We start from the raw sequence: 23562 nt of genomic DNA, 5'->3' as shown, positions 1-23562 counted from the left end.
TTCCATCACCAAATCAGCGGTGTTACACCAATTTACGCTCGTTAGACAACGCTCTATCATGCCACTGGGATCTTCGTTCAAGCCATGGTTCGCTCGTATAATCGAAAATCCGGTAACATCTTATCTTACGACTAAGTTCAATTACTTATTTCATTTATGACTAGAAAATCACCATCCAGTGCTGACTGAGGAACATGACTGTCCCTCACTAAGCAGGGGACTTAATGTAGATGGTGGATTTTCGACAAAGGCTAAAATCGTAAAACCATAATTGTATATACTCCTTATCTAGCAATCAGATGAGTATTGAGGCTCATGTCTCTCATTGAAGCATGAAATTTCATGCCGCAAGAACCCGTGACTGAGAATACTGTCTCTTAGAATATATGCAGATGTGCAATCTCTCAACTGAGACAACGGCATATCTCATGAATACTGAGCAATTTCAGTAGTCACTTTTATATAGAATCGAACGATTGGACGGCTCCTAGACATCTTGCCTACTAGTATAGAGCGATAACGTCTTCAGGATGTAATAATGTTTTCCCTGACTACATAAAAGACATGTGTATAGAATCATTATGATTGGAAGGCTCCTAGACAGCTTGCCTGCTAGTATACAGCGATAACGTCTTCAGGATGCAACAACGTGTTTTCCCTGACTATGATATACATAAAGAAATATGACGCTTCAACAAGCTCATACTACTCAATTCTCAGATAATTAATGCTCCTAGACAGCATGCGTGCTAGTATAGAGCCATCAATTAATTATCTCTAATCGTTAACTGAATATTCAGCAATATTCTATGATTCTTCATAATATTTCGTCACTTCAATTCGTGGTTCTTCCCAGCAGAATTCCACGGGTTAGTGATAAATGTTCAACGTACGGGCATCTGAGCCGCTATCGAGTAAGCCCCGACCAAAATGGTGCAAGTGTACTCAGCAATAATGCACAAACGAGCACCTGAATACACGAACGAGCATTCCAAAACACGAAGGAACGATGAACCTATGCAAAATAGGAAAACAATAAAATAAATAAAATAAAAATAAAAATAATAAAATATTATCATATTTTTATTATTTTCCTTGATCTCATGAAAATCTCTTCATTTGAGCAAATATCCTTCGTTTCATGAAAACTCCTTAAATTCATGAAATTTCCCTCAAGTCATGAAAAATAATATAAAATTAGGGAAACTCGTGGGACTGGGCCCTAGACGGCCGGTCATGCCTTAGCCTATCCCACACGCCCCTTATTTTATTATTATTATTATTTTTTATCTTTCCCTCATCTCATGGAAACTCCTTGATTTCAACAAACTCCTTGGTTTTATGATATTTTCCTAAAATCATGAAAAATATTATAAAATTAGGGAAAGTTCCTTGGGATCGGGATCCTTGGCTGGACGGCCATGCCTTGGCCATAGCCGGTCCCACACTTCGTGATTTTCTATTTAATTATTATTCTTTTCAATAATCTCATGGAAATTCCCTAACCTCATGAAATTCCTCAGTTTCATGGTATTTCCTTCACATCAGGGAAAATATATAAAATTACATAAAATTGGAAAAGGTTATGCGGGACCGAGCTTGCTAGCTAGCTGGCCGGCCATACCCTAGCCGTGGCCGATCCACACCTTGCAATCTCATATTTTATTAATTATATTTCATCATCTCATGAAGATTCCCCAGTTTCTGCAAGACCCTGAATCCTTCATATTTTTTCAAAATGTTTCTCAAACGTGCATCAGAAAATATCGAAACTCTCAGGACTGAGACACGGACATTATGGTGACACGGGCATGTCTCTTTGACCGACCAAGGACTGCCCTGAGCTTGCAAATAGCCGGTCCTACATGTTTTAATAATTTTTACCTAATTTGTTCAATTGCTCATATTAGGTCCAAACTCTTCTCAAACAACTGGGAGTTTTCTCAAACGACCATCAGCTGGTCCCACAACCACCAAGAGCCGGTCCCATGACCCCTTGGTCGGCCCCTTATCTCTCCATAATCAGTTTTTACTACCTAACGCTCACACGAGCATTATTTCAATAAATGATTAAACCAGCATTTAATCATCCTTTCACCAACTGGTCTTCAGAGACTTTGGTATTTTGATCCTTTGAGCATCTGGGAACTACATGGTCGACTCGTCATCCCATGTAGCCGCTCCCTCCTTCACCCTGTGGTTGATTTTCAATAAATCATCAATTGATCAAAGATTAGGGTTTCAAATCCAGAGCTCTGCGAAAACTTAATTTTGAGGAGATTCAAATACTAATAATTTTATGTTGATACCGTGATCAACACTTTTATTATTATGCTCGGCCTAGTTGCCAGTATCTTAAATTAATATTTTATTTTGGTCCTGCCAGCAACAATTCATCAGACGAGCAACACTTGCTCATACGAGCAATATTTGCTCAGACTAAGGAATATTGGTTTAACTACCAATATTCAACAATTCAGCAACATTTGCTCACCTTAAGTTATCAAAATTTATTCGATAATATACTTTTGTCTCAGCAGGCATGTTCAATTCATGAGTCTCAGAATATTTGCGAATCACGTTCAACTCAGCAATACAAGGACTCATCGTCCCATAAATTCAGCAACTGACTCCACAATCACGAGATGTCAATCGTGTCACATGGGGGACAATAACTAGGGTTTTGGTCTGGTGGTCTACGTCATGTGTGTTCATACACAGACGAGAATGTGAGCAAGTCGTGCAATCGGTTGGAGGAGTTAGCAAAGTAGTGGGTGGAAAATTAATCAAGTCTCCGCACGATGAGCAACATGTTTTGGCACGATTTCCCACTTCCCCACTATTTGACTTCAGCAACTTTCACACTTCATGGGATCAAGGTGTTTACAATTCCAGCAATATAAAAGGCCTCTGAATCAGGACTGAGAGAGAAAAGAATTTCTCGACAAGTTCATACAGACAATCTTTCGTCCACACGAACTCATCGTCAGAGCAATTAATCTCAACTGAGTAAATTCAATCATTCAGAACTTTCTTACGCAGAATACACAACACACATACAATCTCGATCACCATTGATCTCAGACATTTCTCAGCCTCCCTCCTATAGATCGACCCATCCTATCTTGTGACCCAATTGACTCTTCAACGACCATTGTCTTGGTTTAGGCCGGAGTCCTACAGATTGATCTCTCGAACTTAAAGCACTCCCTTCTTGCAGTGCATCTGTGTGAGGTTGAGCATTTGCTCGGTTCAAGGAGTCTCCTCCGCACGGTCATCTCCTCGATTCCGTAAAAACCAGCAAATCCTTTTTCTCCATCTATACTTGGCCATGGCTAGGCCGAGACAAGGAGACCTTGGTCACTTTCTAGGCCAGGCCGAAAGATAGGGAGGCCGTGACTACTAGCTTGTCTAGGCCAAGAGACTAGGAGGCCATATCTAGTTAGGCTAGGGACGAGGTGGCCGTGGCCACTGGATAGGACAAGCCAGGAGATAGAAAGGTCGTGGCCAGGCCAGGACAAAAAACTAGGAGGCCGTGGCCTGATGGCTAGTATAGGCCGAGACATGGCTAGGCCGGAAGGAAAGGTGGCCGTGGCCACGGACAAGGGTAGGCATGAAGACAAGGAGGCCATGTCATAATGGCTAGTCCAGGCCGAGACATGGCTAAGCCGGAAGGAAAGGTGGACGTGGCCAAAGACAAGCTAGACCTGAAGAAAAGGAGGCCATGTCCTGATGGCTAGTTTAAGATGAGGGAAAATATAGTCGTGGCCAAAGGCATGGCCAGGATGACAGATAAGGAGGCCGTGGCATGGCTAGCTAGTTGGATATCTAGGGAATTGGTGTCCACAGCCTGACTATCTAGTTGGCTAGATAGGAAATTGGTGGTCGTGGCTAGGTCATGAGACCCAACCAGATTAGCCTGGATGTGGAGTGCGGCCATGTTGGCGCTGCCACTTCGTTTGTAGCAGACGAAACATATTCTAGGAATTCAGCCATGAAAGTTCTGCGACTCGAAGTAATATTCCAAATATTATGCTTCTGGTAATTCAGAATAGCGTAGTAGCTTATTCTGAATATTTATAAATTGTACCATCAGTATATACTGATTAATACATGATAATTTGTATGGCCGTGCATAAATAATGAGAGTTCAGCCGAGTGAAGCTTGAAAATCTTGCAGGCATATTCAAGGCCATATAGCCACTAGATGGATACACATTCTCAATTCTATTGCGGAATATAATGTAGAAGTACGAATGTATAATTCTGATGCTGGGTTAGGAATTTATACATATTTATAAACATATGTAGAATACCAAGAGTTCAGCTGGGTGAATCCCTAGTACATATATACTTATAGATATGTCTCTGATTTAGGTTTAGAGGCGATTTTTTACAAGTTTTTCCCTTGTCAAAAAACCACCGTCAACATTAAGTCCCATGATTAGCACGGAACAATAATGTTTCGTGGTAAGCATTAGATGGTGACAATGACGCTGAAGAATTTAAGACTCGGTTGAATAGTAGTTACTTATCTTTATCTCCTCCAGGCAATGTATTTGGCGCAGACTTGGGATTTAGGATTGAACTCTTTTATGAGCAAGTAATAGACTCCAATGCTCATGATTTGATTATATAGTGGCAGACGCTAGTGATAACGTCAGCGAGGAAGCAATAGACCTGTGATGAACTTCTATAGATAAATCCTGATGTCATGGCCCGTTGTAGCAAGACCGAAAATAACGGAAGCCATCATGAAGATTTGATGATCACCTCATAACAAACGGTGAAGGCCTCATGGCTTGGAGATTTCTTATAAATCCTAGAAATCTCCTGACTCGGGCATGATGTTGACTTATCATAACCATGTTTCTGGTGAAGACTGTGAACTCCTGACAACATCTTATAAGCCCATATTCCAGATGTTGAGAAGGTAAGCATGAATATGTGGTCAAGCACGCTGAATGTTCATTGTATGCTGAAGATGTTTGTGACAACCTCGTTAACCATGATAGATGAAATGATTATCATTACCACGGGGACCATTTGCCAGAGCTTGCTTCATGAATGAGAGGACTCTATGATGTCACAAGATATACGGGGTTCTGATATAGAAAGGTTTTGTTGATGATGTTTCGCTTTCTTCAGTACTGACATCGGGTTTCACGTTAGCATGGTATGAGCGGACGGTCTTATTGCTAATACCGGTGTTGATCAGATCTTCCGGTTGAAGAAGGTGATGGCATGTAAACTTCTAAAACTAAAGGAGCCTTCAGTCTCCAAGTGTAGCTTACTTTGATTGTATCACCATGAATCCATGCCTCTAAGATTTGATCTAGAAATGGAATTCAGGAAGGTTTAAGTCTACCTTTGTTTTTGTTGTTTTTTGTCGATTTAAATCTTGGACAAGAACTTAAATAATGTTGAAGCCCCTGTTAGCGTCTGGGATGTCGAGCCGCAACTTGGATGCTTTCCGAACTCAACATTGAGTGAATGAAGTCGTATCTTTTCCTGATTCTAGATGCACGAGCTTATTGTATTCTTCTGGATGCGATGTTTGGATGCTTGGAACATCATCTGGACAAAGTCTTCTAGAGAACGAGGAGGTACAGTTGAGAGGGTCATGTTGCTAGCGTGGATCCCCAAATGTCTTCAAGAAAAATGCTTCAGCAACGACTCTAGAGTTATCTCATGAATCTCTGATTGCTGTCGGGGATGGCCTGCGGTGAGCAGTCCCCAGTATCCATTCTCTTTAGGTGATGATGTTGTGTTCTCTAGGTAGGCTTGGGGTGCGTCTCGGCCTTGTAAAGTGTTGCAGGCTCCTTCCAGACAGAGATGATGATATCCTTACACTATATCTTTGAAGAGTGGATGACCTTGTCAAGGTTATGACTTTTTGGTTGACCGTCTCTTCTGATCTGAAGAGGTTCTTAACAGTGAATGGATTCCGTGTAGATCCTTAGTCCCCGAGTGTGGTTTGCATGGTTCTATCTTGTATGGTCAGTGGACATTGACCATGATAAATATATCACCATTTTGCATCCGTACTTCCAGTGACTCTATTACTTCTTCCATGAGAAACTAAAATATGGAGAAGTACGGATTACCTTTTGCATGTAGTGGTTATTTCTATGGCAAAGATCTGGCTGGTATCAACAAACGAGTAGCAAAGGTTTTTGGCAGCAGATGTGATCAGAAGAGACTGCATTATCGTGGGAAAAAAACAGGTTGGCTGGAGCTGTATGGGCGTCCGTGGAAGCAAATGGGTTGGCTGGACGTGTAAGCGAGTAAAACTGCCCACGACCATGAGCTTTAGCAGGATGGTACAAGAAGTGGCCACTACAACGAACCTTGACTGGCTACGGTCATGATCCTTGACAGGGAGGAGTGGTGGCTACATGCACGAACCTTGGCAGTGAGAAGCATGGTGGCTACGGGAATGAACCTTGGAAGGGAGGAGTAGTGTCTACGGCCACAGATCTTGGAAGGAAGGAGGCGTGGCGGCTACGACACGAACCTTGGAAGGAAGGAGTATTGGATACGGGGAAGAACCTTGAACGACCATGAACATTGTCGGGCTTTGATCGGTCGTTATGGGCCAAAAGAAGGGTTTCTTCCTTTCAAATAACTCACATATGTTAGTTTATTCTTTCTTCTCCTTCTTTTCTCTCTCTTTTTTTCCCCAGTGAAGTAGCTCTTCCATCATTCTCTGTCTCTGGAAATTCGCCCATTCTTGCTTGCTTGAGCGTAAGTGCGAACTTGGTGTATTGACTTGATAATTTTTTACCAGATTTGTGTCCTCTTTCCGAAACGACCACAAAATATTCATCCGAAGTTGGAATGAGGTGGTTGACCTCTCATTCTTTATATAAGAGGAAGATATAACCTCTTCAAAAAGATTTTCTTGATTCGGAGTCCGTTTGGTGGGTGAAAAGGACCTGACACCGAGAATTCAGAACTTTCCAGGAAGAATTCTGTAGGTTTTCAACATTCACGTAGTCGAGAGTTTCGGCTGCCATTTATAGATCATTAATCGGATTAACGTGTCCTTTTATTATGTTGTAGAAGACTTGTATACGAATCGTTTGGTATATATCTCACTCTCATATTCTGCATCAATTAGCGCCTTCCAGAGGGAATTGTAAAAATGTTTCTGACGGAGTTCTTGCAAAATGACCCGTAACCTTTCTAAACTACATGCCATGTCCTAAAAAAATTTTTAATGAATGTTTAGGTTTATAATGGACATGTTTTATGAATTTTATGGCTTGTACTTGAATCTCTATGCTTGAACCATTTTAACCCCGCTAATTATGACGCCTTTATGATTTTTCAGCGGGGTACGACCCAAATGGAAAAGGACCTGAGGAGGGAGTCTTGGAGATTACCGTGGGTGACATTTATGATGAGGTGTCTCTCTTTGTGAGTTATCTCTTGATGTGTTAGCACCAGCAGTATACTTGGAAGTCGAGGGCTTCAATTATGGATCTCTTGACGTAGTCATCGAGATACATGTTATTTTACTGGAATATCCTTCCCAAGTCTTGAGAATTATCTTCTCGGGAATGAAGATATATTTATGGTAGGGAGCATCACCCTCTGGAACCGATCGTAGGCGTTGTTCGGAGCGTTGTTTCTTTACCCGGTGTAGACTCTTCTGGTAGGCGATTTGGAGAACTCTTCGAGTCATAACATCTGATAATACTCGTATTCATCCTAAGCATTCCAAATATGAGAGATATGTTCTTAAGCATTACTCATTTCTCTAGGAAGAAGAAATATGGGATACGTGGGTCCTTTTGGTATAACGACTTCTCGGATCTCCTCTGCATGAGGTTATCTCGCTGATTATTTCCTAGCATGATGACGCGGGCATTGTTATCTTCTTGAGGCTACTTTCTTGACGTGTCGGCTCCTGCAGTATATCTGAAGATGTCCCGGGCTTAATCTTGCTTGGGTTGGCATAATAGGCGAACCTTTAATGATGATTTCAATGAAGATGTGTCAATCCTCCTTTGTTATTGCAGATGTACGAATTCCCGGAATTACGCCATGGTATGGATCTACATGTTTTGATGATGAAGTGATATCGAATACTCCTGACCATAAAATTGTAGCGATGGTGGAATAGAGATAGATCCTTAATTTCGTGATCTCTGTAGGTGCCTTTCTAGGACTCAACTGGTGTTGAGATTTGTTGTCGACTATCTCCATACTGGAACAACGACTATGTGAATCTTCCCTTTATCTCCCTGGGTGTGGACCCTGGCGGCATTAATATTAGTGATAACTTTGAGGCATTTTCGGCTTGCTCCATATAAAACTTATGGTGTTGCAAAGACGGTTGATCCATCTAGATATCGAGAGAAGCCAGTGTACCTTTCTAAGTAGTAGTCACGTCTTCTTGTGTCTCCACGAGGCTTTCTGGTCCTTTCATCCGGGAGATTTACTAGTGGTCGGCTATCCAAGGCATTTCCAGTAGCATTACTTGAAAAAGCATTTTTGTGAAGCTTCTTAACGAACGGAACACCAGAATTGAAATTGGTTGTTGGACCTAAATTGAGTTTAATTATTGAATTAGATCTAAGATCCACCATTCTTTTTCAAATGGTTGATGAACTGATTTTGTGACCGAGAGGTTGATCTCCGGCTGTGGTCGCCAATTGTTAATACCCAAAAATCGCTCCTAGGTAAAACAATGTACTGTCAAAGTACTTTCTTTAGGTTCGAAAATCAAAATCGTAAAAAACGATTCTAAACCAAGAAGTTGTCCGTTCACGTTTTGCTTCGGTCACAAAGAGAGAAAATGGGTTGATCTTAGGGGAGGGAAAGAAAAGAAAGTTGAGGAAGTCATTAGTGATTGAATTGGGTGTGAGGTTATTGAACTATGGAAGAATAAGAGCTTGGGAATGATAAGCTTGTTCTATCTTCTGAATAGACAAAGTAGTCTATTTATAGTTATAGGGAACACTCACTATTTCCTCGTAAGTGGTGGGGGTTGTGGAGATATGGAGATAGTGGGATAATGGTGTGCTTAAGCCCATGATGTTAGGGAAGTTTCTGGAAACCCGTAAACCATCATTCCATTACTTAGCCACTTTAACCGCTCTCAACTGTTGCCACTACTTGTAACTTCCTTATCATGAGATGTTGCCATGCCGCACGTTTCTATAAACCACCATACCAATACCCATGAATAATTCCCCCATGTAACATGTTTTTATTTCTCTTAGGAATTAGTAGAGCCATGGACTGTCTCTAAGGTTATGTGTGACTAATAATGAGTTTTCCATAAGATGGCATTGTTATCAGCTAGCCATAATAATACATGTAGATAACATAGTGCACCAAGTTAATTTCTATCTAAGTTGTGATGCGGGGACCGACCTAGTCGATAGCCAACCGAGTCGTCATGGACATGGGTGCTAGGCTTGGAGCAACGTAGCCGTGGACCGAAAGGAAAGGAGGTCGTGACTACTAGCTAGGCCAGGCCATACTAGGTGGCTGTTGCACGGCCGTGTCTAGGATACAAGGTGGCCGTGTCTTGGTGTTGATGGTGGTTTTTAGCTTAGATTTAAAATCGTAAAACCTTAGTCAGACAGTGACGTCACACTTGAGTAATAATGTCGCCACTAGCACATTTATTAAACCATTTAACATGTCTGCGTAAAATAACCGGGGTACCTTTTTTTTATGTAAATGCCATGCTCCACGACAGAGCTCTCGGTACTGACTGTCATCATATATACACATGCCAGCCGCGCATACTATCCAAACGTGCCAATCACGCGTGCCACATATTTTAAACTAGGGTTTCGACACGCTAAACCCTAATAGCCATATCTCCGCGCCAAAGGCATGCCAGCCGCACCACCGTGCCAATGGCATGCCATGCCAGCCGCACCACCGCGCCAAAGGCATTCCTACCATGCCAGCCACACCACCGTGCCAATGGCATGCTATGCCAGCCACGTCTCTGCGCCAAAGGCATGCCTACCATGCCAGCCGCACCACCGTGCCAATGGCATGCTATGCCAGCCACATCTCTGCGCCAAAGGCATGCCAACCATGCTAGCCGAACCAACATGCCAGCCGCACCACCATGCCAGCCACATCTCCTCGCAAAAGGCATGCCAACCATGCCAGCCGCACCACCATGCCAATGGCATTCCATGCCAGCCACATCTCCGCGTCAAAGGCATGCCAACCATGCATGCCATGCCAGCCACATCTCCGCGCCAAATGCATGCCAACCATGCTAGACGCACCACCATGCCAATGACATGCCATGCCAGCCACGTCTCCGCGCCAAAGGCATGCCAACCACGCCAGCCGCACCACTGTGCCAATGACATGCCATGCCAGCCACATATCCACGCCAAAGGCATGCCAACCATGCCAGCCGCACCACTGTGCGAATAGCATGCCATGCCAGCCACATCCCCGCGCCAAAGGCATACCAACCATACCAGCCGCACCATAGTGCCAATGGCATGCCATGCCAGCCACACCTCCGCACCAAAACCATGCCGCTGGCTACCAAACGAAGAGTTGCAACAATAAACGACACCCTTCTTTCTGAGATGCAAATCTCAGCCGTCCAAGTTCGCCACAAACGCATGGAAACTTTTGGCCCAATGCCAAGCCCTAATTTTTGTCGCGCCTAAACTATGCCAAAATCCTAATTTTGGCCGCGCCTAAAACTATGCCAAAATCCTAGCTTGGCCGCGCCCAAACCATGTGAAAGCCATGCCGGCCATGTCTCCATGCTGCTGGCTGCCAAACGAAGGGTTACAACAATCAACGACCACCCTTCCTTCTGAGATGCAAATCTCAGCCGTACAAGTTCGCCACAAATCGCGTGGCAACTTTTGGCCCAATGCCAAGCCCTAATTTTGGCCGCGCCTAAACTATGCCAAAACTCTAAATTTTGATCGCGCCTAAAACCATGCAAAAATGCTAGCTTGGCCACGCCTAAACCATGCCAAATCTATGTCAGCCATGTCTTCATGCCGGTGGTTGCCAAACGAAGGGTTGCAACAATCAACGACCACCTTTCCTTCTGAGAGGCAAGTCTCAACCGTCCAAGTTCGCCACCAAACGCGTGGAAACTTTCCTTAGATAGATACAAATCTTTGGGAAGGTTTACAACGTTTTAATCACTCTAAAATTCCCTAAAACAGGTCACACACGTGACTTTCCATATTTTCTTGTTGTGAGAAAAATCCGTCGTTTGAGCCCAATCTAATCGATTTAAACACCCATATCAAATTCCTAGACCCATAAGGAGTCTATCATATGAAAATCAGAGGTTTAATCGACCTCAAACTCCTCCAAATCATGATTGACAAAACTGCTCTTTAGCTACACTTTTTCCCCCCGCCAAAACCTGATTTTTGAATGTTGAAGATGGTTGCCCCTTATCCAGAGTAGGGGTGCGATTAGAAGATGCCTGGAAATGGGATGCCCCTTAGTAATTAGGTTACCCTTATCCAAAGTGAGGGTCCGAATAGCAAATGTCCTCCCATGAACGCAAAAAACACTTTTCGAGCCAATTTCGCCGCAAAATCTTATTTTTCCAAAAACACCTACAAAGACATAAAAAGCCAAAATAAATACAAAATTGAGCACTAACAATATATACAATTGAGATTATATCAGACACAAAAATGTGTCTATCAACTGCTTACGAGACCAGGGTACGTTTCTTGCGACTTGTATAAATGGGTCTCACCTATTTCCACCAAACACAAGTTTTTGTAGAAGAATACAACACTCAGAAATCACTTGTTAGATTTCCCATCTGTTAGCTTTCCACTTTCTGATACAAGTCGTCAAATAACTACACTTCCCGAATCAACTATTCTGGTCTGAATACTCTCTTCGCTTCCCTCCCTAGACCAACCCTTCTCCTTCACTTTGTGACCGAATCAAGTCTGGAATGGCCATTTCTTGGTTTAGGCCGGATTTGTATAGATTTATCTCTCGAATCAAAGTACTCCCTTGGAGTACATTGTTTAGGGTTTAGACTCGTTTCTCACCCACACACTCGAAATTACTAAAATCAGCAGAAATTGTTTTCACCCTCAAACAATTGGCGACCACAGTGGGAGCTCAATCCCTCGGTTGCAATATCGATTTCCAATTTCCAGTTTCACCTTTCAATTCCAACTTCAACATGGTAGAACTCAGATCCGGGTCAACAACAAGCTCTGAGAACACCAGCACGGAACCCGTCCCTGATACTGACACTCCTTCATGTGACATCAATACGTCACCTACTAATCCCAGCAGCATGGAAAGTGCTCCTCCAGGTGTTACACCACCAATCACCAGAGCTAGAGCTGCTGCCTCCCCTAATGTTTCTACGTAACCTGCTAATCCCAGTAGCACGGAAAACGCTCTTTCAGATGTTACACCACCAGTCACCAGGGCCAGAGCTGCTGCTACCGCCCTTAATGTTTCGTCGAGTATGGCTCCTACAGTTACTCCGCCATTAGGACGAGAAACCGGAGGAGCCAGAGGAAGCCGACCCCATGTCACCATCGCTGATTTGATGGAAAGACAAGAGGTTCTTGCTAGAGCCCAGACAGACATGGTTTGGACTCAGAAAGAGGTACTTGTCTTTCTTAAGACCCTAACAGAGCGGCTACCACGGGAGTCGCGACATCCAGATTCGATGAGGAACACCTCCAATACCCCTGGCGCCGGCACCTCAGCAGAGCACACTTTTGCAGACGAAGAAACTCGCGCCAGAACCCCATTGGAGAGAAATCAACCATCCAATTTTGTCACGCGAGAAGATTTGGAGCAACTTCTTCGGAATCGAATCAAAAGTGATGATATAGACATGCATCAGCATCAACTCCCTTACCCGCCTGAAATACAAAGAATTCCTCTTCCAACAGGATACTCTTCTCCTCAATTCACTTTATACGATGACACCGGGAATGCACGTGAACATATCTCTCGATTCCTGGAGTCCCTAGGCAAACATGAATACATTCACGTTCTTCGTCTGAGGGAGTTTTCGAAGTCGCTTACCGGAAGAGCATACACGTGGTACAACAACATCACACCAAACAGCATCCCCAACTGGGGTGGCATGGTTACGACTTTATACAAGAAGTACTTAGTCGTGTCTGAGCAAATTACCTTCTCGGATCTAGGAAGGATGTTCCAACGAGATAATGAACATCCAAATGATTTTTTCAAAATATCCAGGGTTCAAGCGCTGGACTATCATGACCCAAACGTGACCGAACAACAATTGGTGAATTCCTGCATCAATGGTATGGCTCCCATCTATCATGCCTTACTAGAGAACCTGCGATTCCAGACATTCTCTGAACTCCATGAGGCAGCCAAACGATCGGCCACGATAGCAACAACACTGTTAGAAAGAACCAGGCCAACCAGAGGCGAAGATGCACGCGAAACTCGAGAAAGTAGGCGTCTCGTCAACAAGCAATACAATGCCGGTCCCTCCTATGTGAGCGTAGTAGACGAAGGAGGAAAAATGAAGGCCTTAGCGTAAGACTAACATCCTAAGCACGCGGCACCAGCAGGACGGGCGGCTCCGCCACGGAGGGCCGTCGCCAAAGCTCTCATGCATCATCACGAAGCTGAAGAAGATGTCCTGGATTTCCCGTTCCCGATCGAGGAGGTGATTGAACTCTTAGAGGCATGGATCCAGGATGACGTCATCAAAGTACCACCTCCCAAGCGCCCACCGACCGAAGCCGAGATGGTAAACCCCAAATACTGCTGCTACCACAGGTTTTTTCACCATCCGGCCAGTGACTGCAATAGACTGAAGCATATTATCAAGGAGAAATTCAAAGCAGGGGAACTTCATCTAGGAAACAAAGGAGTACATAGAGATCCACTTCCAGTCAGGAATTGCGGGATCTCTGGGGACTCCGTACACGAGACTGTACAATCCATGATGCAACATGTATGTGAAGTTATCTACCTTTCCAAGGCACAACGTCAAGATATCTTTACAGCCCTCAATCGTGTTGTGTTGGGCAAACGACTTTTTCCTTTTACATAAGCCACGCCAGGAGCCCAAGCTATTTCAGGGAACGATGCTGAAAAACACAACCGGGGACTGCTGATCACGGCCTAACTAAGATGCGCTGAACTCGACAACGCACTGATCGCACGACCTCTGACTTCAATGTCATTACCATCAAGACTCTGAGAGCTGTAGGAATTTTGAAGCAAGAGGCTACCCACTCCCGAACCATGGTCAAGAATTCGGAAGGAGAAGAAATGAACGCATACGGCTACATTAACCTCGAGATCAAGGTGGGAGACGTTATAACGCATAGAAAATTCCACATTGTCAAAGAACTAGGTTATGACATGATCCTCGAGCACTCTTGGGTATTTGAAAATGAAGCAAAATTGGGAGCATCCCATCTTCCAGTGTTGACACCCGAAAGAGTTTCCAACAAGCCGTCCAACCTGCTGCCATATCAACAACTTACCAATGAAACTCGATCACCCGGAGAAAGCTCGCTGGCGCTCGCTCATAGATTCCAAACATAAGTAAGTCTAGTCAAACAACCTTCTCTACAACCAGTCACTTATTCTCTTAGACCGTCATGGGGACTTGGTTCGATTATCAGTACGAACATTGTTAAGAGATATGAGTGGGACGCTGGGCCTTTCAAGCGCTTCACCAAGAATTTGGAAGCTGCAATCGAAGATGACGAGACCAAGAGTCAAGCGGTTACACGACGCCCAAAGTTTCAAATTGGATACATGGTAGTCAAGGCAAACTCATTTCAAGTCGGAAATATAACGGTGAAGATAGCTGTTCGGACTGATTCACCCGAAGAAAAGGAAGACGAGCCATATCTGGTGGCAGATGTTCTTTTGGGCGGTTACTGCAAACTCATCAACACTGACAAGTTGGAAGGCATAACAGTTCACTCGCGATGGCTCAAGCCCTTCAATACTTAAAGCACGGTGCTACTTCCTCCTCCGGCGTTCTTCCTTTAGTATTTTCTTCAGCGATTTCCCTTTCCACTCAATATTTGCATTCCTTCCAAGATGAATGCACCGCTTGCATTCTTAATTAGGTTTCCGATTTCTATTTGAAGCATACTTTTCCTTTCAAACGATTTTTTTGGATCTCAAAAAAAAAAAAAAAAAACAAATAAATCCCGAAACATCGTGAAACCATTACCCATCAAATCACGACCAGAAAAGCCGAAACCCTGCAAAAAATACTTTACTCGAAACTTTAAAGGGAAGAATATACAAGGAACCATCAGACGACAGGAAAGGTATGGAATATCAAACAACTTATTTTGATGAAGGTTTTGAATCCTTTCGAAAAAGAAGTTTTATTCAAAGAAGGTAAATAAGCGGGATGTTATTTGGAGAAACCCTAACTTCGCCATGAATACAAAGAAGATAACAATGAGTCTGTGAAACATCAAAGCGGCTACACGCCAAAGAGAGACGGTAAAAAGAGAAACTGGTCATCGAAATCAGATGCCCGGATCGCCAACGCCTCTGTCAGAGCCCTTTCAAGCATTTTCCCAAATAATATTTCGGATAACAAACGTTACGTTCAGAAGCCGCCTCCATAACAACAACTCAAACATCCCACCCGGAAACCGCCTCAGCAGCAACAATTTCCGCCTCCTGTCCAACACCCACTTCGACAACCGTCTCAGCATATGCCACCACAACTTCTCCAACGTCCCTGACAGCAGTTTCGGCGTCCACTCCAAAATCTGCTTCAGTTTCGTCAACCACAACAGCGTCTTCCTCATAAGTTTTTTCAGCGGGCTTTCGAGGATGTCCCGGTTCATCCGCATCATAATCAAGGATTATGACACCATCTCAGGCAGGGAAATTAAGTTGGCTCTCTCCTAGAAGTTTCACAGACTCAGTCTTCCGCCATTTCAACCGAGAGGCGAGTCGTTCAGCCCTAGCACTGGGCTGTGAAGAAGTTTCATTTCCCTGAGGTATCTCAACGCGCTGGGATGCTTCACTATCTCTCCGCTTTTCCTCCATGTCCACCAGAGTCATGAAAGCCTGAGCATGCATCCGCACTCCACATAAATAGGTGGAAGGCATGTCTTGAATAATTTCGCCAGCTTCACGAAACAGAGAATTAATTCTGTCCAATGCCTCCTCATGAGAAGAAAACCAGTTTTCGTCGATTCCAAAGCTTCTCTCCGAAGAGTCAGAGGTACGGTTGTCACTGGAAGATCCCATTATGTACTACAAAATCAAAAGATAGGATAAGTTTTCTCCCTATCTGTACCAGCAATCTACATGAACAAGAAAACATAGTGAGGAACCAGGAGAAAGCACGAGACGATACCTGTAAAGAGGATAAACGTGATTTCAAGACGATCTGTACGAACGAAGGATTCAAGATCGCCACTTATATTCAGCAGAGCGATGAAATCCGAAAAAGGAAAACTTCTACTAGTCATGAATTAAGGCGTGATATCGGCTGGAAAATATATTTGTCTATGCGAGTCAATTAGGGTTTGATAAAAAAAACACGTAAAAGTACGTGTTTGGAACACGCTAGCCTGCATTATCTCTTCTGCTCTACTGCCAGCCCCGGAACTGGGAAGCGAAAACGGCAGTATAACATGAGGAGGAGAGCTAACACCTTTCATATGGACGTGATACTTTGGGATATGAATAAGGAAAGGATTTCCTATCTGAGCCACGCATGGAAAGAGGCAACCGGTCCTGCAAGTGACGCCAACAGTCCACGCCACGCCAACCCAGCGCCGTGCCAAGCCAGCGCTCATCCCAAAACGATCCAACGCTAACGGCTCCATTTGAATCCTACCAACGCCAGCGGCTCCGTTTTAAGCCACACCATGCCAACGGCTTTCCAAGCCAAGCCAGCAACGCCAACAACTCCGCGTTCCCCAGCCTAGCCAAGCTGACGCCAACTGTTTGCATCCCGGACAACAACCACCACTACTACTCTGCGGCCTAACTAGCAGCACCACGAACAAAATCTACACAAAGCCACCAACGCAAGAATCACAAATTCTCCTTACCTCTCGAAAAGGTTAGACGGATCTTCCTGACCATATTTTCATGACTTGCCATTTCGATTTTGTCCTTGTCTGTCACCATCTTATGCTTACCTCGCAACAATTCCCCTGTTCCGAGCTAAGCAGTGGACTTAATGTTGATGGTGGGTTATAGCTTAGGGTTAAAATCGTAAAACCTTAGTCAGACAGTGACGTCACACTTGAATAATAATGTTGCCACTAGCACATTTATTAAACCATTCAACATGTCTGCGTAAAATTACCAGGGTACCTTTTTTTAATGTAAATGCCATGCTCCACGACAGACCCCTCGGTACTGACTGGCATCATCACTACACATGCCAGCCGCGCATGCTAGCCAAACGTGCCAATCACGTGTGCCACATATTTTAAACTAGGGTTTCGACACGCTAAACCCTAATAGCCATATCTCCACACCAAAGGCATGCCAACCATGCCATCCGTACCACCGTGCCAATGACATGCCATGCCAGCCACATCTCCGCGCCAAAGGCATTCCAACCATGGCAGCCGCACCACCGTGCCAATGGCATGCCATGCCAGCCACATCTCCGCGCCAAATGCATGCCAACCATGCCAGCCGCACCCATCGTGCCAATGGCATGCCATGCCAGCCACATCTCCGCGCCAAAGGCATGACAACCATGCCTGACACACCACCGTGCCAATGGCATGCCATGCCAGCCACATCTCAGCACCAAAGGCATGCCAACCATGCCAGACGCACCACTGTGCCAATGGCATGCCATTCCAGACACATCTCCGCGCCAAAGGCATACCAACCATGCCAGACGCACCATAGTGGCAATGGCATGCTATGCCAGCCACATCTCCGCGCCAAAGACATGCCAACCATGCTAGCCTCACCACCGTGCCAATGGCATTCCATGCTAGCCACATCTCCTCGTCAAAGGCATGCCAACCATGCCAGTCGCACCACTGTGCCAATGGCATGCCAGCCACGTCTCCGCGGTAATGGCATGCCAACCATGCCAGCCGCACCACTGTGACAATGGCATGCCATGCCAGCCACATCCCCGCGCCAAAGGCATACCAACCATGCGAGCCGCACCATAGTGCCAATGGCATGCCATGTGGTGGGCCCGGGAACGTGTATAAAAATTAAGCGCAATGAAACGCGGGCCTACAGTAATACCGCAAGTGCACGGTCGTCGGTTGTAGCTCGTGCAAGTACGGGTCGATCCACAGAGATCGGGAGTGTTTTGTAGTGTTCTAGCTATTTTGGGTTCTAGTTGCTATTGGGCTATGAAGCCTTTTGGCTTAAATTGGGCTTTGAGTACTAATGGGTTTGATTGCCCTTTGAATGAATTGGGCTCTGTAATGTGAACTGATGCTTTGGGCTCAGAGTTTTTGAACTAACAGTTATAATGGACTGGGCTTGACCTTTTGTCCTAGCAGTGAACTAGGCTTTGCCTTGGACTTAGGCTTGGGCTCAGTGTAGTGAACTGAGCTTGGGATTAAACCTGGGCTTTTGGTCTTTTGGGCCTTGGGCTAACAGAAGCAATGCACAGCAGGTAGTAGCAGCAGCAGGAGCAAGAGCTGCACAGCAGCTGCACAAGCAGTGCAAGTAGTAGCAGCAGGGGAAGAAAACAATGCAATGCAGCAGTGCAATGCAGCAAGGCAAGTGCAAGGAGACAGCTGCAGGGCAAAAGCAACAGCAGGGAAGAACTGGCAGCACCAGGTAGCAGTACTGCACAGCAGGGAATGCAATGCAGCAGTGCAAAAAGGCAGCTGCACAAGCAATGAGTAGCAGGGTAGGGAAACAACAACAGGGCAAAAGCAATGGAAAAACTAAACAGCAAAAGAAAACTAAACAGTTGCACAAGCAATGGAAAGACTAGACAGCTGCACAAGCAATGCAGTAAACAACAAGATAACAGCAAGCAAAGATGACAATGAAGAAAACAGTGTGAACAAGATAAATGAACCAAGGCCTAAGGACAAGGGCAAGGATGATAGTGAAACTAACAGAGCAAGGCTAAGGCAAGAATACAGGCAAACAAAAATGGAATGGCAAGATAATCAGCTTGCTATGAGCACTGATTTCTTCCATTGCACAATCAGCACATTGCATCCTAAGCATACAAATGGAATGGCAAGATAATCAGCTTGCTTTGAGCACTGATTTCTTCCATTACTCAATCAGTTCAAAGCTTCAAAGGTAACTAGCCTAGCATTCCATCAAACTAACAGTGAATTAAGACAACAGGAACAATCTAGGATGGCAAAACAGGAACAACACATGTAAACAACATACAATAACAGGAACATTACAACATTTAACATTAACAGGAAACAAACATTAACAATGAACACAAACATCTAACAGTAATAACACACATTGACAGGACACATTTAACAGGAATTAACAATGAACACATTAACAGAAACACTAACAATGAACACATTAACAGGGTAAACACTAACAATGAACAAAATTGAAATTAAACTAAAATTGAAAATTAACAGAACTTGAAAGTCCTGGACACTGGCTAGTCCAGCATAGTCTTTACATCACACCCACCAGGCTATTTATAGTCCACAACACAATTAGGGTTCTACCAAAAACAATTCCCAAATTAAAAACAGTAGACTAGGGTTTGATTTCTTTACCTAATTTGATGTAGCAACATCAAATTGAACTCGACCCATTCTTCTATTTGTCCTCCTCTACCTCTCCATGCCTTCAATTTCACTCTAGCTTCACCTAATTCTCTACCATGTCTATCAATGCTTTTTCTCTATTTTCAAAACCCTAGACTAGGGGAAAACAGTGAAAAGAAGTGAGAGGCATGTTAGAGTGATAGGGGTTTCAATGTTGAGCAGGTGGGGAGTTGGTGGTAGCGGACATGGAGGTACGGCGGTGGTGGCAGTGGAGTTGGTTCTGCAAACAGGGAGGTGATGGAGGAGAGGGGCTCGACTGTTTTGGGAAGAAGGGGGGTGTTTGGTTAGGTGGTAAGGTTCGGTTGCTAGGGTGTTAGGCGGCTTCATCAAATTGGATGAACAGCGAGGATGAGCCGTGGGATGTGGAGCTGGTAGGTAGATCGGACGGTGATGCGGAGGCAAGCGAGGAGCGACCGTCGGATGAAGGGATACAACGAAACGAACGGTGCTAGATTAGGTTAGGTGCTGTAGTGTAAGGCGGGGATATCAAACTTTGATGAACAGAAAGGGAGCAACCGTTGGATTCAACTACCATCTAATCTGAAGGCTTGGAATTTCAGCGCTGTGGTGCTTGGCAGAGACTTCAGATTTTGATGCTCTATGAAGGAGCGACCGTCGGATGCTTCTGAGAACTGATCTGATGGCTGAGAACGGAGGCGTTTTTGTGTGTAGAAAATGAGGTTGTGCGCACCATTCTTCGCGGTTTCCTTGCGTGATTTCTCCCGGCTTTTCACTACTTTTCTGCTCTATTCCGCTCCGCGACTCATCCGAACTTTATTTATTACCTAAAAATGCAAAATTAATTAATAAAAATATTTATTCTTGAAAACAATGAAAATACAGAATATGGGATAAAATGTAGAATTAATGCATAAAAGATGAGTTAAATGCCAACAAAAAGGGATAAATATATACAATATTTGGCACTCATCAAATACCCCCAAACCTGAATTTTACTTGTCCTCAAGTAAAACAAAACTAAGGAAATCCTAACTATACCACTGTCGCTGGTCTCTCGAATGCATTTAGCGTATGCACTAAGCCTTTTAAACCACTAAGTGTCCCTAGTGGACGAGTTGAAGTCTCGTGAAGGTTTACCAGAGGTGTGCCTACAAAACCTAAGGACAAAATATGAGCTCAGATTCCATCAAATGTGACATGTGCAAAACAGTTTAAGCTCACAGCAAAATGGAGATGTCAATCTAGCTATAAAAGGCACAATCCTAGCACTGATAACAAAAAAAGACATGTGATAAGAGTGTAAAGTGTATCTACACATGTGTAAAGAAAGATCTGAAGTTATGACTACTAATCACCAAGAGATAGTTTCTCAGGCTAAGAACTGAGGTCGAAATCTAGCTAGCTGTCCGGACTTTACGAGAATTGTGAATGAGTTGGAGGTATTTCACAATTACTCGCGTTGTACATCAATGGCATACACCCTCCTTGCTTATTACAAAAAAACAAAAATACTTTACATGACTCTTATTTACATTGACTATTCTCTTTTTATTTTTGGAACAAGAGATGATGGAATTGATAATACTTGATTTTTTTTTATTTTTTTTGATATTTTTTTCTTTTTTTTTTTTTTTTTGAACAAGGAAACACTTTTGATACAATACAAAAGGAAACAAAATTACATGACACTTTGCAAGAGGTAGCCCTTTTTGATGCACCCAGTTAAATTCGATGGTTGTCTTTCTTAATGTAACCTCCACCTTCTATCCCAACCAACCAAAGAACAAGCTAGTCAAGTTTCGTTTAGTATTCTAAAGTGATTGGCAATCGTAACTTCCTATCAAACACCTTGAAGATCGAGGCCATACATGTATTGGTAGATCGTGCGCGTGCAAATTTCTTATCACTGTGAATTGTGCTAGAATCAGGGTGCCTAAATATCTAGACTAAGACTCCTAATAAAAATACATATTTGCACAAGAGTCAACATTTCAAGGTAAATGAGCTCCATTTTTATGATTTTTTTAATTTTTTAATTTTTATTTTGATTTTTCAATTTTTTTTTTTTTTTTTGGAATTTTTCAATTTTTTCAAAAAGAAGAAGGAGTTCGTTTTCAATTATGCAATTATCATGGTATCTACTCTATACCCCCAACCTAAACTAAACTAAACATTGTCCTCAATGTTTCAAAATATGGAAAGAATTAAAATGCAACATATGGAAAGGGACATGCTGAGTAGAGTAAAAGGAGAGAGAATACCCGATTTCGGCGAAAGCAGAATTAAAACTCCGTTATTCAAGGCAAAAATCCAACATATTTCAGCCGAGATCATATTGGATTAGCAAAATATATACAAAAGGAACAAAAGGGTTTTTAAAATTTTATCTACTGGATTATATACAAAAAATTCACCATACACTAACAATCTAAAGAGTTGAGGATCAACCCAAAAGAAAAAGTGTAGAGACATAGAAAGTTTCAAAACACTAAAATTGGACTTAAATGGGAGTGAGAGTGAAAAACCGAATGAATCACCCCTAAACCAAATTTTCAACAGGTTCACTTTTAAGCACAAAATCTAACAATTTTAGGGGTGGGGATTCAAAAGGTCTAACTCATAATGGACTGTTTTCGGGATGGGCAAAGAAATGCATTCCAACTGTGGCTCTTTAAAAGTGTTATATTTTGAAGCAAAATAGTCCAAGAGGACTTGGGAAGCACACAGTTCCAATCCTAGATTAGGAATTTTCAGAAAAATCGGTTTGACAATATGTACAAACCAAATCTAGGTTGGGTGGAAGGCCATCAGATTGTGACTTAGGTAGAAGAATAGGCATATCATTATCAATCAAATCAAAATCTCTAACTCATCTACACATGTCACATCATGCTCACAATCATCAATCAAATTGGCAAGATCACAATCAGAATTCAACATCATCAACAGATTTATTCTCGTGTATCGGCACATCAGGGGAAACATCACATGGAATACTAGAAGAAATATCATGCATTAAGGTCGGGGCAGAGAAGCCTAATGTATTTGAACCCAAAGGTTCCATAACATTTTCAGTATAGACATGTTCTTCTAACATAACATCATAATCATCATCATCATCATGATAGGGATTTTGCAATCTAGGATAATTTTCAATCCTAAGGTCGGAGCTATTACAAGAATAAAACTCTAATTCATGGGGATGACTCATATCATGTGGTGTTGTTCCTGTTTCCCTAACGGATTCCCATTGATGGGTTTTCTCTGCAATCTCGGCTAAAAAATTCCATGCATCATCCACAGATTTATCAATAAACTCACCATTACACATAGACTCAACCATGGTTCGAGATTTAAAGTCTAGTCCCTCATAGAGGATGACGACAAGTCTCCACTTCTCAATTCCATGGTGCGGACATTCACTCAACAAATCATTAAAACGTTCAAAATAGTGAAAAACAGTTTCCTCATCCAATTGGACAAAACAATTGATACTTTGACGAATAGCGATGGTCCTATGATGTGGAAAAATTTTGGAAAAATTGATTAGTGAGTTGTTCCCAAGTGGTGATTGATTGTGGTCTCAAACCGTAAAACCATGTTTTGGCCCTTTCCTTTAAAGAAAATGTAAACAAACGCAATTTCAGAGAGTCTTCGGACATATGATCAGGTTGCATAGTCCGACAAATTTGTTCAAACTCTCTTACATGAGTATAGGGGTTCTCAGAATCGAACCCTCGAAATATAGGAAGTATTTGTATCATGCTTGCATTTATTTTAAAAGGGTTATTGGTTTGAGGTAATACAATACATGATAATGGAATTTTTATTGACGGATACATGT

The sequence above is a fragment of the Papaver somniferum genome, chromosome 8 (assembly GCF_003573695.1).
Source record: "Papaver somniferum cultivar HN1 chromosome 8, ASM357369v1, whole genome shotgun sequence".
Lineage (NCBI taxonomy): Eukaryota > Viridiplantae > Streptophyta > Magnoliopsida > Ranunculales > Papaveraceae > Papaver > Papaver somniferum.
This window is presented reverse-complemented; position numbering follows the sequence as displayed.